Source organism: Bombus vancouverensis, chromosome 17 (genome assembly GCF_051014615.1).
Source record: "Bombus vancouverensis nearcticus chromosome 17, iyBomVanc1_principal, whole genome shotgun sequence".
NCBI classification, from domain to species: domain Eukaryota; kingdom Metazoa; phylum Arthropoda; class Insecta; order Hymenoptera; family Apidae; genus Bombus; species Bombus vancouverensis.
In genome coordinates this window covers 3,170,835-3,184,598 of record NC_134927.1, presented here as the reverse complement: position 1 = coordinate 3,184,598, position 13,764 = coordinate 3,170,835, and the positions used below count along the sequence as shown (strand labels likewise).

General features: G+C 43.5%; 1 pseudogene; it reads left to right on the top strand.

Annotated features, from left to right (window-relative positions):
• Nucleotides 1-803: 803 nt before the first annotated feature.
• On the top strand, nucleotides 804-8,323 carry LOC143303953 (regulator of microtubule dynamics protein 1-like; annotated as a pseudogene).
• Nucleotides 8,324-13,764: the final 5,441 nt, after the last annotated feature.

Below are 13,764 nucleotides of genomic sequence, written 5' to 3'. Positions count from 1 at the left end.
TGGAAAAATAAAATTAAGATAGATAAATAAAAAATAAATAAATAATAAATAAAGAAATAAAATAAATAATTTCAAACAAATTGTTTGAAAAATCAGTGGAAGAAACGATTTGAAGGAAATAAAATACTTACTGCTCCAAGTGTGGTGAAGATGTATAAGGACGCTTTCAATCGCGAAGCGCTTCCAAACGTGAAGAACTTTCGAACTCGAAGTACTTCCAAATGCGAAGAAGAATCTGGAAAAATAAAATTAAGATAGATAAATAAAAAATAAATAAATAATAAATAAAGAAATAAAATAAATAATTTCAAACAAATTGTTTGAAAAATCGGTGGAAGAAACGATTTGAAGGAAATAAAATACTTACTGCTCCAAGTGTGGTGAAGATGTATAAGGACTCTTTCAATCGCGAAGCGCTTCCAAACACGAAGAACTTTCGAACGTCGAGAATTTTCAAACGTCAAGAACTTCGAAGCGTCAAGAACTTTCAAACGTTCTGTTCGATAGTCGAATTGGGAATGTGATCTCCAAGCTAGTTGTCGAGCTTATATAGACGCCACTTCCCTTCATGTTTGCCCCCACTGCGTGGGTTAAGACTTTTAAGGGGGCCCCCTAATAAACAGGCAGGTAAAGCCTAAGCAGTTGTTCATTTGTTTGGTGTATGAAACACGGTTTAAAGGACAGACGGATTGTGCTTCAGGTATGCGAAACCTTCTTAATTACGGAAAGTCCGAGAATGCTTCTGAGAATATACAATGACAACAGAGTTGGAGGAAAGTGCGATTCTAATTTATTATTACCCCTTTAATGAGTGTCATAACACCGGTCCGCACCTTTGTTAGACCAATCAGTACATGTTAACAACAAAATTATGTACCATATCGTCGTTCACTGCTATGGGTATTTGGGGTCTTACAAAAAAGAGAGGTGACAACGAAGCAATCATAACTACAAAAGAAGTTCTAATAGCAAAAGCCGATGCATTATACGAGCAAGAACAATACCAGGAAATACATGACCTTCTAATAAATTAATAAGTAATGACATTATGTATATCACTTATAAATGTAGATAATAAAATTGAATATTTTTATAGGATAGCGGTGATATTGAAATTATATGGCGTTTGTGTAGAGCAATGTATAAATTGTCTAAAATTGTGAGTGAAGTGGATGGAAAGAAATTAATTTTCGAAGCTTATGATTTAATACTTGAAGCACTTGAGATAAAAGAGGATAATTGGGCTGCACACAAATGGGCATCGATTCTTCTTAATTCTAAGACTCTTTATGAAGGAGTAAAAGCACAAATAAAAGAGTCATATAATATTAAGAAACATATGCAGGTATATTTCATGATAATATATTAATATATATATGTCGGATCAGGATTCGAATTTTGGGCGCGCGACGACTCTTCATGTGGACTAGCCATCGTTTCACAAAGCCGAGATTTTATTTACACGTATATACAGGTCTATCACTAAGCTTAACAAATAATAAGTACAACTAATAATAAGTCTAACAAACACTAAGCCTAATGAATAATACGATCTACGAATAATTAAATTAAATAATACTATTAGCAATGTTTGAGTTCAAACGAATCCACGGTCACCGGGATAACTCCTTACTAAGCGAAACTAACTTAGACGCAAATGCGATCCTCGAAAACGCTCGATGTATCACTCTCCAGGGCAATCGCAAGAATGCCAGCCTCGTGGAGATTTTTCTCCCTGTACGATTGCATTTTGTTTCTATACCCGTTTGGAAGCATCGAGAAGGTTCCAAACGCCGTTGCTAGGCACACTCGTTGGAAGCATCGAGGAAGTTCCAAACGCCGTTGCTAGGCAGTTTCCGCCTGGAGTTTTGATTACTAAATACAATGTATGTCCCATTGCATCGGCACCTCCGAGGCAACATCACACGTGGCTCGGCCCGCTCTCGAGGCCGCATGCCGCCACAACCACACTTCTCGGAAAACACATACAACCACTCCAGACCTCCGTTAGATAAAACATCCATCCCGTGACCGTGGCTACGTTCAGCGACCGATTGTCACCTCGAACCCAATCTCGCTTATTACAAATCTTAAACAATTACAACTATAATAAAATCTAGGCCAAGGTACTAGAGGATGTTCCCAAAATTTCCAAGGAAGGGCTTCGGCTTTCCTTTCATCTCCGACACGGCCATCCTGACTATCACACGTCCTCGGGTGTACCTTCGTTAACAAAACAAAAGGAAACAAGATTAGTGTCATTGTGATTAGCATTCAAAGTGCCAGTTGCATTCTGCGTGCTTTCAGTCGGGTCGTAATGACATGACGGACCATTCTCGATTTCACACCCAAATGGGTCTCATCCTTCGAATCGCACATACTCTCAAAGTTCGTTACATAACCAGCTTCGTAACACCGTCGCTGTCAACACTAGACCGCCTCCAGCCTCGTGACATTGTCACTGTCGGTACTAGACCAGCTCCAGCTTCGTGACATCGTCGCTGTCGGTACTAGACCAGCTCCAAATCCGTGACATTGTCGCTGTCGGTACTAGACCAGCTCCAACCTCGTGGCATTGTCGCTGTCGGTACTAAACCGGCTCCCAGCTTCGTGACATCGTCGCTGTCGGTACTAAACCGGCTCCCAGCTTCGTGACATCGTCGCTGTCGGTACTAAACCGGCTCCCAGCTTCGTGACATCGTCGCTGTCGGTACTAAACCGGCTCCCAGCTTCGTGACATCGTCGCTGTCGGTACTAAACCGGCTCCCAGCTTCGTGACATCGTCGCTGTCGGTACTAAACCGGCTCCCAGCTTCGTGACATCGTCGCTGTCGGTACTAAACCGGCTCCCAGCTTCGTGACATCGTCGCTGTCGGTACTAAACCGGCTCCCAGCTTCGTGACATCGTCGCTGTCGGTACTAAACCGGCTCCCAGCTTCGTGACATCGTCGCTGTCGGTACTAAACCGGCTCCCAGCTTCGTGACATCGTCACTCCCAGTGCCTGACCGCACTGAACTCCGTCCCATGGCCGCACCTGGGCTCATATAATTCTACGATCCTCTGGGATCGGGGTACTCGCATCGCCATGGTCACTGTTCTCGTCATCACAACAGACATCCAACTCCGCAGGAATGCGACTATCCGGCATTTTCCTTAACCTGTCATGACTGTACTTGTATGACCTTTTCCCATCCAGTGTTTTCAAGGTATATCGGTCTCCTCCCAGGACCTCCGATATCACAAACGGACCCCTGAATTTTGGATCCAATTTTGTCTGGTTCCTTTCTTCATTTTGGCGTAGTACCAAATCACCAGGATTAAACCTAACTACTTTAGCTTTGGTTTTATCGAATCTCTCTTTGTCATACCTAGCACTAGTTTCCATCTCTTTTATTGCCTGTTGTCTTACACTGGAGATATCTATTTCTTTTTCCTCGATGTTATCAGGTAGTAATAAGTCATACGGTCTTGCTGCTCTACCAATCAATAACTCTAAAGGACTCGATTTGGTTACGCGGTTGATGGTGCAATTCAAAGCCAATTGCATCTCCCCGATCGCGTCTTGCCATGAACGCCCGGTCGTTTCTACCGTTGTGAACATATTTTTTAACGTGCTCATAACACGTTCTACTTGCCCATTGGCCCTACTTGCACCGGTCGCGATCAAATGAACTTTGATTTGTTTGCTTGCACAGAATTCTTGAAATTCCCGGCCCGTGAAACATCTACCCTGATCTGCTATTATTCGACAGGGACTACCGAACAAAAACACGGCGGACTTAAGTGCCTTGATAACGCTGAGCGAATCCAATTTGCGTGTGTGATATAAGTGCACGAATTTCGTAAAGGCATCGATCAAGACGACGACATACTCTTTCGAGTCATTCTTGCCACTCAGCTTGCCCGTTATGTCCATATGCACCGTATGCCACGGTATGCCGGTCTTAGGTATAGGATGCAGTTCAGCCTGTATTTTACCTGAACTAGCCTTCGAAACTCTACAAGCATGGCAGTTCTCGACAAACTTGCGAACATACTTCGCCATTCCCTCGAACCAATAATACTCATAGAGCTTCTCGAGCGTTTTATCCCATCCTAAGTGCATAATTGACTGATGCACATGGTTGATGACGGACCATCTAAAACCTCTCGGAACAATGGGTAAGCAAAGGGTTCTGCCCTTTCGTTGTACTTTACGGTAAAGTGTACCGGATCGCAGTTCGTAGGTATTCGCGATATCTTCCGCGAGCTCTTCGTTCTGTAATTTATTAACGATTTCGGAGATTTGCGGATCGCGACGTTGTTCCGCTAATAGCCAGTCTTCGGAGATCTCGGCCAGATTAATCTCTTTCTCTGCGACCTTGTCTATCATACGGCGATTCAAGTCTACGGGGTTTCGCGAAAAGAAATCTACGTGGGCCATTCGTTTACCCTCTCGATACATGATGTCAAAATCGAATGTTTGCAAATAAGCCCACCACCTATAAACCCGGTCGTTTAAGTTTACTTTGTTGCTGGAGGCTTTCAAAGAATTACAGTCCGTAACTACTAAGAATTTCCGTCCATGTAAGTAGTGTCGGAAATGCTTAACGGCGCTTACTACTGCTAGTGTCTCCAGTTCGTACGAATGATACCTAGATTCCGCGGGACTGGTCCTTTTACTATAATATTCGATGACTCTGTTTTCCTTTTCGACTCTATGCATTAAAATAGCTCCATACCCCTCCGAACTAGCGTCGGTATGTAACTCTATGGGCCGATTGGGATCAAATATCATTAACACCGGCGCGTCGGTCAGAACGGAAATTATCTGTTGTCTTATCTTTTCGTGCCTGTCCGTCCAAGTTATGTGCTTGTTACTAGAAGTGAGTGCGTACAAGGGTTTCATCACTTGCGAAAATTTAGGAATAAATTTTCGGAAGTAAGAGGCCAAACCTATAAACTGCCTAAGCTGTGTGACGGTCGACGGTGCAGGTAAAGAATTCAAAGCTTGTATTTTTCCCGGGTTTGGACGAACTTCTCCGTTACGAATTACATATCCCAAATAAAGTACCGACGTCTTCAGAAAAGAACATTTAGCGAAATTGAAAGAAAATCCGGCGTTTACGAGAGTGTTTAGTACAGTGTGCAACCTTTCTAGAGCTTGATCTATTGAGTCGGCGATTATTAGAACGTCGTCCAAATAAACAACGACATACGAATAAGCGAGGTCGCCTAAGGCCTTGAAAATGGCTCTCTGGAAAACGGCTGGTGCATTTTTCAACCCAAACGGCATCGTCACGTATTCGTATTGACCGTCGGGGGTAACGAACGCAGTATATTCCGTCGAGTTAGGGTGAATGGGGATCTGGTGAAATCCGCTAGCCATGTCCAGGCTAATGAAGTATCTCGCACTCTGCAATCTCGCGATTTGGTCAGCAATAAGGGGTAAGGGATACCGATCCGCGACCGTATTTTTATTCAGCGCTCGAAAGTCTACGCACAATCTGTCTGAGCCGTCCTTCTTCTTCACGAGTATTATAGGGCTCGCGAACGGCGAATTACTAGGTTTTACAATTTGTGCTTTAATTAACTCGTCTATCCTCTCGCGTACTATTCTTCGCTCTTCCACGCTAAGCCTGTAAGGGCTTCTCTGCACGGTGACGTTGGGATCGATTAGCCGTATTTCCAACTGGCCCGTACTGACGCGAGTACGCGGGAAACCCGTAATGAATGATTCTTTGAATTTTTCGAGAACAGAGATTAATCGATCTTTATAGTTACCGATCACATCAGTGTCAACCTCGTTAATGTTGACCGCATCTTCTGCGACTTTACCACAAGCGTTAACGACCTTTGTTTTACAAATAACGAGGCTATCTTGCGCGATATTTACGTCGAATCCCTGGCTCAAAATCTCGCGACCAATCATGATGTCGTATTTTAGGTAATCGTCAGCAAGGACATGAAAAACTATCTCCAATGTAAGATCGTTAATACGAACAGTGGACAAAATCTGAAGTGTACTCTTAATACAAGTATTCCCGATCCCCCGCATCACTACCACATCGGTTATTCTTTTGCCCGAAAATTTCGAGGCTAGGGACTCTTTGATTAACGAACACTCGGCCCCAGAATCAAAGTAAAATGGATACGACTCACCCAGATGGCTTAATCTACCAGCCGGAGCTTCTACTACACAGGAGTCGATCCGGCGTTCGTCAATGGAATCGTAGTTTCTTTTCCGCGATGATGGGCAATTAGGCGCGATATGTCCCTCCTCGTGGCATTTGAAGCAGGTCACCTTCGACGATGCGGCTGGTCGTTTTTCCTTCGGGTTTCGTATATCCTGCTCCTTCCCCGTTTGTGTTTGCAGGCGACACTCCGTTCTCCTATGTCCGTGAGCACCACAGCGGTAGCACTTAATCCGAGGAACTGATAGCCTGCTGCGTTTAGCTTCAGGTTCCGTTAGTGAATTTCTTGGCGAAAATGTCGGCTGATCGTTGTAAGGGAGAATCCTCATTTCATCATGAAATTGGTCCTCCGTCCTGATATTATTCGCGAGCGTTAGTCGCCGAAAGCGTCGATCTTGTGAACTCAGCATATAAAGGGCGAGGGCATTGATCACTTCGGGCATCGTTAGATCTTGCAACTTCATCTGCAGCATGGAGCGGAGGCGACTACCGTACGCTCCCGGAGATTCAGTCTCCGACGGTCGTTCTCTGGATATCCTTATTAACGCCGAAGCGGCTGTCTCTCTGCCACCAAAACGCGAAAGAAATTGTTCCTTAAACGTTGGCCAGGTAAGCTTTCCACCGCGCACCATTTGTGAAAGCCAATGCGCAGCAGAACCCCTTAGGGCGCGATTTAGAGCGGAAAGTAACGCACTCTCTTGCATCGGGTGGTCTTTCAAAATCAGATCAGCATGAGAGCACCACGCGGATGGATCGGCGCCCGCGCCTTCGGGGTCAAAACGTGGTAACGTTGCATCCTTAGATTCCGTACTCGGTCGTTGCTCCCCCGTTTTGTGCGCTAGCGTCTGAATTAACTCGCGTATAAGGTCCATTTGCCCTTGTAGCACTTTAAACGGTTCTGATCCCACTTCTGATGTCGGATCAGGATTCGAATTTTGGGCGCGCGACGACTCTTCATGTGGACTAGCCATCGTTTCACAAAGCCGAGATTTTATTTACACGTATATACAGGTCTATCACTAAGCTTAACAAATAATAAGTACAACTAATAATAAGTCTAACAAACACTAAGCCTAATGAATAATACGATCTACGAATAATTAAATTAAATAATACTATTAGCAATGTTTGAGTTCAAACGAATCCACGGTCACCGGGATAACTCCTTACTAAGCGAAACTAACTTAGACGCAAATGCGATCCTCGAAAACGCTCGATGTATCACTCTCCAGGGCAATCGCAAGAATGCCAGCCTCGTGGAGATTTTTCTCCCTGTACGATTGCATTTTGTTTCTATACCCGTTTGGAAGCATCGAGAAGGTTCCAAACGCCGTTGCTAGGCACACTCGTTGGAAGCATCGAGGAAGTTCCAAACGCCGTTGCTAGGCAGTTTCCGCCTGGAGTTTTGATTACTAAATACAATGTATGTCCCATTGCATCGGCACCTCCGAGGCAACATCACACGTGGCTCGGCCCGCTCTCGAGGCCGCATGCCGCCACAACCACACTTCTCGGAAAACACATACAACCACTCCAGACCTCCGTTAGATAAAACATCCATCCCGTGACCGTGGCTACGTTCAGCGACCGATTGTCACCTCGAACCCAATCTCGCTTATTACAAATCTTAAACAATTACAACTATAATAAAATCTAGGCCAAGGTACTAGAGGATGTTCCCAAAATTTCCAAGGAAGGGCTTCGGCTTTCCTTTCATCTCCGACATATATATATATACTTATAAATATTTCATTCCCTGACACAATGTCAAGCAATTGTATCGAATATGTTTAATGTCGCAGAGAGCAATGGAACTAAATCCAAAAGAACCAACACTTACGTACATGCTTGGTACTTGGTGCTATCAAGTTGCTGATTTAACATGGTATCAAAGAAAAATTGCATCTGTAATATTTGGAGAACCGCCATCTTCATCATTCGAGGAAGCTCTAAAATATTTTGAAACTGCAGAGGAAATTGATCCCAATTTCTATAGTCAAAATTTATTAATGTTGGGAAAAACCTACTTAAAATTAAATCAAAAAGAGCTAGCTACGAAATATTTAAAAATGGCCCTTGATTATCCTGCAAAGAACGAAGATGATCGAGATGCTAAACAGGAAGCGCAGAAGTTGTTAAAGAAATTTTAACAAACTGGACAGAAGTTATAATCTATTATATGATAAATTGGAATTGAAGGGATAGAAGGGATAAAGAAAAATTTAGAATCTATCTTTTAAGTAGAAGTATAAAATTTATTTACTATAATGTACAATACAACTTATGTGTGATGAGCCTGTTATACACAACATCTATTTACAGTTCCCAAGTAAAGTAAGTAGTAGTTCCCATATAAAGTAGTTCCCAAGTCTAATTAGTTTAGCGATCAGGAGAGTATTCTACTTCTTCTTCTTCTTCTTCTTTTTCTTGTTCATCTTCATTCGTATTCCTGCGACGCCCCAGAATTGCTTCTGCTTGCAACCTGGTGAGCAACAGGAGATATGGACGCGCTGCTGGGCTGCCTGATCTTCGTCCCGTCCTTCCCGTCAGATGGTATAAAAGGTAGCGATGCAGGCCAAATAGCGAGATGAATTCACCACATGGGCAAATAAAGCTCACCATAACGTAATTCGGTGGTAAACTGTCTCGAGATTGCGTTCTGATGTGCAAGCTATTGTAACCAAGCGGGCACTCTCCCATCGTTTTGTTATAAGGCACGATCTGGAAAAATAAAATTAAGATAGGTAAATAAAAGATAAATAAATAATAAATAAAGAAATAAAATAAATAATTTCAAACAAATTGTTTGAAAAATCAGTGGAAGAAACGATTTGAAGGAAATAAAATACTTACTGCTCCAAGTGTGGTGAAGATGTATAAGGACGCTTTCAATCGCGAAGCGCTTCCAAACGTGAAGAACTTTCGAAATCGAAGTACTTCCAAATGCGAAGAAGAATCTGGAAAAATAAAATTAAGATAGATAAATAAAAAATAAATAAATAATAAATAAAGAAATAAAATAAATAATTTCAAACAAATTGTTTGAAAAATCAGTGGAAGAAACGATTTGAAGGAAATAAAATACTTACTGCTCCAAGTGTGGTGAAGATGTATAAGGACGCTTTCAATCGCGAAGCGCTTCCAAACGTGAAGAACTTTCGAACTCGAAGTACTTCCAAATGCGAAGAAGAATCTGGAAAAATAAAATTAAGATAGATAAATAAAAAATAAATAAATAATAAATAAAGAAATAAAATAAATAATTTCAAACAAATTGTTTGAAAAATCAGTGGAAGAAACGATTTGAAGGAAATAAAATACTTACTGCTCCAAGTGTGGTGAAGATGTATAAGGACTCTTTCAATCGCGAAGCGCTTCCAAACACGAAGAACTTTCGAACGTCGAGAATTTTCAAACGTCAAGAACTTCGAAGCGTCAAGAACTTTCAAACGTTCTGTTCGATAGTCGAATTGGGAATGTGATCTCCAAGCTAGTTGTCGAGCTTACATAGACGCCACTTCCCTTCATGTTTGCCCCCACTGCGTGGGTTAAGACTTTTAAGGGGGCCCCCTAATTAACAGGCAGGTAAAGCCTAAACAGTTGTTCATTTGTTTGGTGTATGAAACACGGTTTAAAGGACAGACGGATTGTGCTTCAGGTATGCGAAACCTTCTTAATTACGGAAAGTCCGCGAATGCTTCTGAGAATATACAATGACAACAGAGTTGGAGGAAAGTGCGATTCTAATTTATTATTACCCCTTTAATGAGGGTCATAACACCGGTCCGCACCTTTGTTAGACGGAGCACCCGTCCCGTTGACCGTGGCTACGTTGGGCGGCAGGCTGTCGCCCCGAGCCAAAGCTCACCGTCACTAATCCCGAACAGTTACCATCGGCTTGGATAACTGCGATTGTTTCATTACGGCTATAGTAGACTCTAGATTACAATGTTAGGAGGTTAGGAGGGGCCCCGGCGTCCTTTCGTCTCCGACATATTGAAACATTGAACGATACATCTACCATCGCCTTATTATTTCTTATGCATTAATTACACAGTCGTCGTATTAAGTATATAGTAAGTACAGCAGAGAAATATTTGATCGATATAGTAGTCGGTCGCTTGAGCTATCCCGATGATTATATTGTAAATATCGTTGGCTTTGAATATATTTTATCATCAAGGGACAGCTTCTTATTGTCGGTATTTGGCGGAGGGTTACGATGACGAGTGGTAAACTCCTTCTAGGTAGGTTCAGGGAGAGGACAAGAGGTAGCTATATAATTCAAAAGCATTAATAGTTCCCGTTTTCCTTCTGCTTGAAAGAATGATTTATTGTCATTAGCCGATTTTGCGAAAATTTGTTGAAAAATTTGCGGCTAATTTTACCTTCAAAGTGTTCCAAAAAAGTGAAAAATTGAAATTTCGAAAAACCCTCCCAGCGTTACCTGGGGAAAACTGTTACCTAACGAATGAACTTTGAGTTTTTGATTTCAGATGATTCAGCACCAAGTTATGAGCAATTCTACTTTTTTCCGAGACACGTCCGAATAATTACTGCCATTGCCGTATTTTTTAATATTTCTCCGTGAAAATTTTATACAATATTCTTCGAATGTCATACTTTAATGTACTATTGGTTTTAATAAAGAGTATCTACAGCCAATCTACCTAAAAAGTTTTGATAAATTCCCATATATCGCGTTATTTCTGTTCGTACTATACCAGGATGGACGGCATTCACTGTAACACCAGTTCCTATATGACATAAAAAATAATGCTTTATCGATTGTATTATTTATTCAAAAATAAATTTTATTTTCTGTTAAAATGACAAAACCTTTCAATTTATTTGCCAATTCCTTTGTAAATAGAATGTTAGCTAATTTGCTCTGTGCATATGCTTCGCCAGGCTCATAGGTTTTCTCATTATTCAAATCGTCGAATGTAATTTTGCCACGCTTGTGTGCACTACTTGAAACATTTACAATCCTTGATGGTGCAGAATCTTTTAAAGTGTCTAATAGGCTCCTAACGCCTATCCGAGACCCGCCTGAAACCAATCAGGAAATCGAACTCTCCTGCCCGCGCGTGTGGTGTGATGAACTCTTGAGTACCCTTCGCTTTGTTCGTTTCGGGCACCAGGCGGTATCGTTCCATTGCGCTTTTCCGTGCTATGGTGTTCAATATTATCGTTAAATAGAAATGCGGGTTTCAATCGGTCTATGGACACTATTACGTTTTTATTATTTATTTTAATAGTGAAGGTCTTTTTTCCTCGCTCTATAACCTGATACGGCCCGTCGTAGGGTGGTTGTAAGGGGTCTCCGATGGCGTCGCGACGCAGAAATACATAAGGCGATGTTTCGAGGTCGCGGAACACGAAGGTTCTCCTTTCGCCGTGTCGCGTAATTGGATGAGGCCTGATTTTTCCTATTCGGTCTTTTAGGCGACTTGCGAATTCCGAATTGGCCTGTTGTTTAGTCGGTACAAAAAATTCTGCCGGCAATCGTATGCCGGTGCCATAAACCATTTCGGCTGCCGTCGCGTTTAGGTCCTCTTTAATAGCCGTTCGTATGCCTAATAGAACTATCGGCAAGATATCCACCCAGTTGCTCGTATCGTGGCATTTGATTGCTGCTTTTAGTTGTCGGTGCAGGCGCCCTACCATCCCGTTGGAGGCGGGGTGATAGGCTGTCGTGCGCAAATGTCTGATGCCGAGCAACCGGCATAGTTCGTTAAATAGGTTCGACTCGAACTGGCGTCCTTGATCGGTCGTTATTTTTAAAGGCACGCCGAAACGAGATATCCACGTGGAAAGGAGAGCCGAAGCGACGGTTGCCGCCTCCATGTCGGCGATGGGAATGGCTTCGGGCCAACGCGAAAAACGGTCGATACACGTTAGACAATATCGGTAGCCTTTTGAATATGGCATCGCGATAATGTCTATGTGTAAGTGTTCGAAACGGCCCGCTAATTCTCCGAATGTTCCGACGGGTGAGGATACGTGCCTGGTGACTTTACATTGTTGACACGGGATACATTGTCGTGTCCAATTTCGGGAGTCCTTGTTTATGGACGGCCAGACGAAACGCGTCGTCACCAGGTTTTGAGTGGCACGTATCCCTGGATGGGAAAGTCCATGGAGCGAATTAAATACGTCGCGCCGCAAGGATTTCGGTACGTACGGTCGTACAAAGTCACCCGATACGTCGCAATATATTTCTACGTCGTGATCGGGGAAACGTATTTTCTTTAACCGTAGCGCGGATGTACCGGAGTTGACGATGTTGCTTAGTTCTTTGTCGGCTTCTTGCGCGGCGGCGAGAGCTCGATGGTCCACAGACTTTCCTATCGCTTCGATGCGTGACAGAGCGTCGGCAACATTATTGTCTAACCCCTTGATATATCTTATGTCGGTAGTGAATTGTCCGATGCAATCTAGTTGCCGGAATTGTCGCGGCGAACACTTATCAGGATCTTGGTTGAACGCATATGTAAGGGGTTTATGATCGGTGTAAATTATAAAATTTCTCCCTTCAATGGCGTGTCGAAATCGCTTTACCGCAGTGTACATAGCGAGTAATTCGCGGTCGTACGCGCTGTACTTTCGCTGCGCGGAGTTCAACGGTTTGGTAAGGAAACCTAACGGCTGCCAAGAGTCGTTGACGCGTTGCTGGAGGACCGCTCCTATTGCATAGTCGGATGCGTCTACCGCGAGGCTAACAGGTGCGCCAGGTATCGAATGCGCTAACATCGTGGCGTTAGCGAGGGCGCGTTTCGACTCGCGGAAGCTGGCTTCGGATTGCTCTGTCCATTTGATGGGCGCGTTGCCCTTTTTTCCTCCTTTTAATAGGTCGTTTAGGGGTTGAAAAATTTTTGCGGCCCCCGGTATGAAACGTCGATAGAAATTAATCATACCGAGGTACCTGCGTAGTGCTTTAACGGTCCCGGGGAGCGGTACTTCTACAATAGCGTCAACGCGTTCGGCTAGCGGCTTTATCCCGTCGGCGTTTACGGTGTGTCCCGAGAATGTGATTTCGTTCATACCGAATTCGCACTTTACTGGGTTGATGACTACGCCATACTCGTTTAAGCGTTCAAACAAAATCCGAAGGTGTTCGCGATCTTGTTCTTCGGTTTCGGATGCGATTAAGAAATCGTCTATGTAAGCGAACACGAAGTCCAGACCACGGGTAATTTCGTCAACGAATCTTTGACACGTTTGCGCGGTGTTTCGAAGCCCAAACATCATGTTGGTTGCTTCGAAAAGTCCGAAAGGTGTCGTGATCGCGGTTTTCTTAACGTCTTCTGGCGCGATCGGGATTTGGTGGTAAGCGCGGACAAGGTCGATTTTTGAGTAGACACGCTTACCGTACAGATGTTGCGCGATATCTTCGATGTGTGGTGGGGAGTACCTGTCGGGTATGGTGCGAGCGTTCAACGCACGATAGTCGCCGCATGGTCGTAGACTTCCGTCCTTCTTTGGGACGACATGCAGGGGTGATGCCCATGGACTCTTCGATGGCCGCATCACTCCTTGCTCGATCATTGCTGCAAAATCCGCCTTGACTTGCTTGAGACGATCCGGT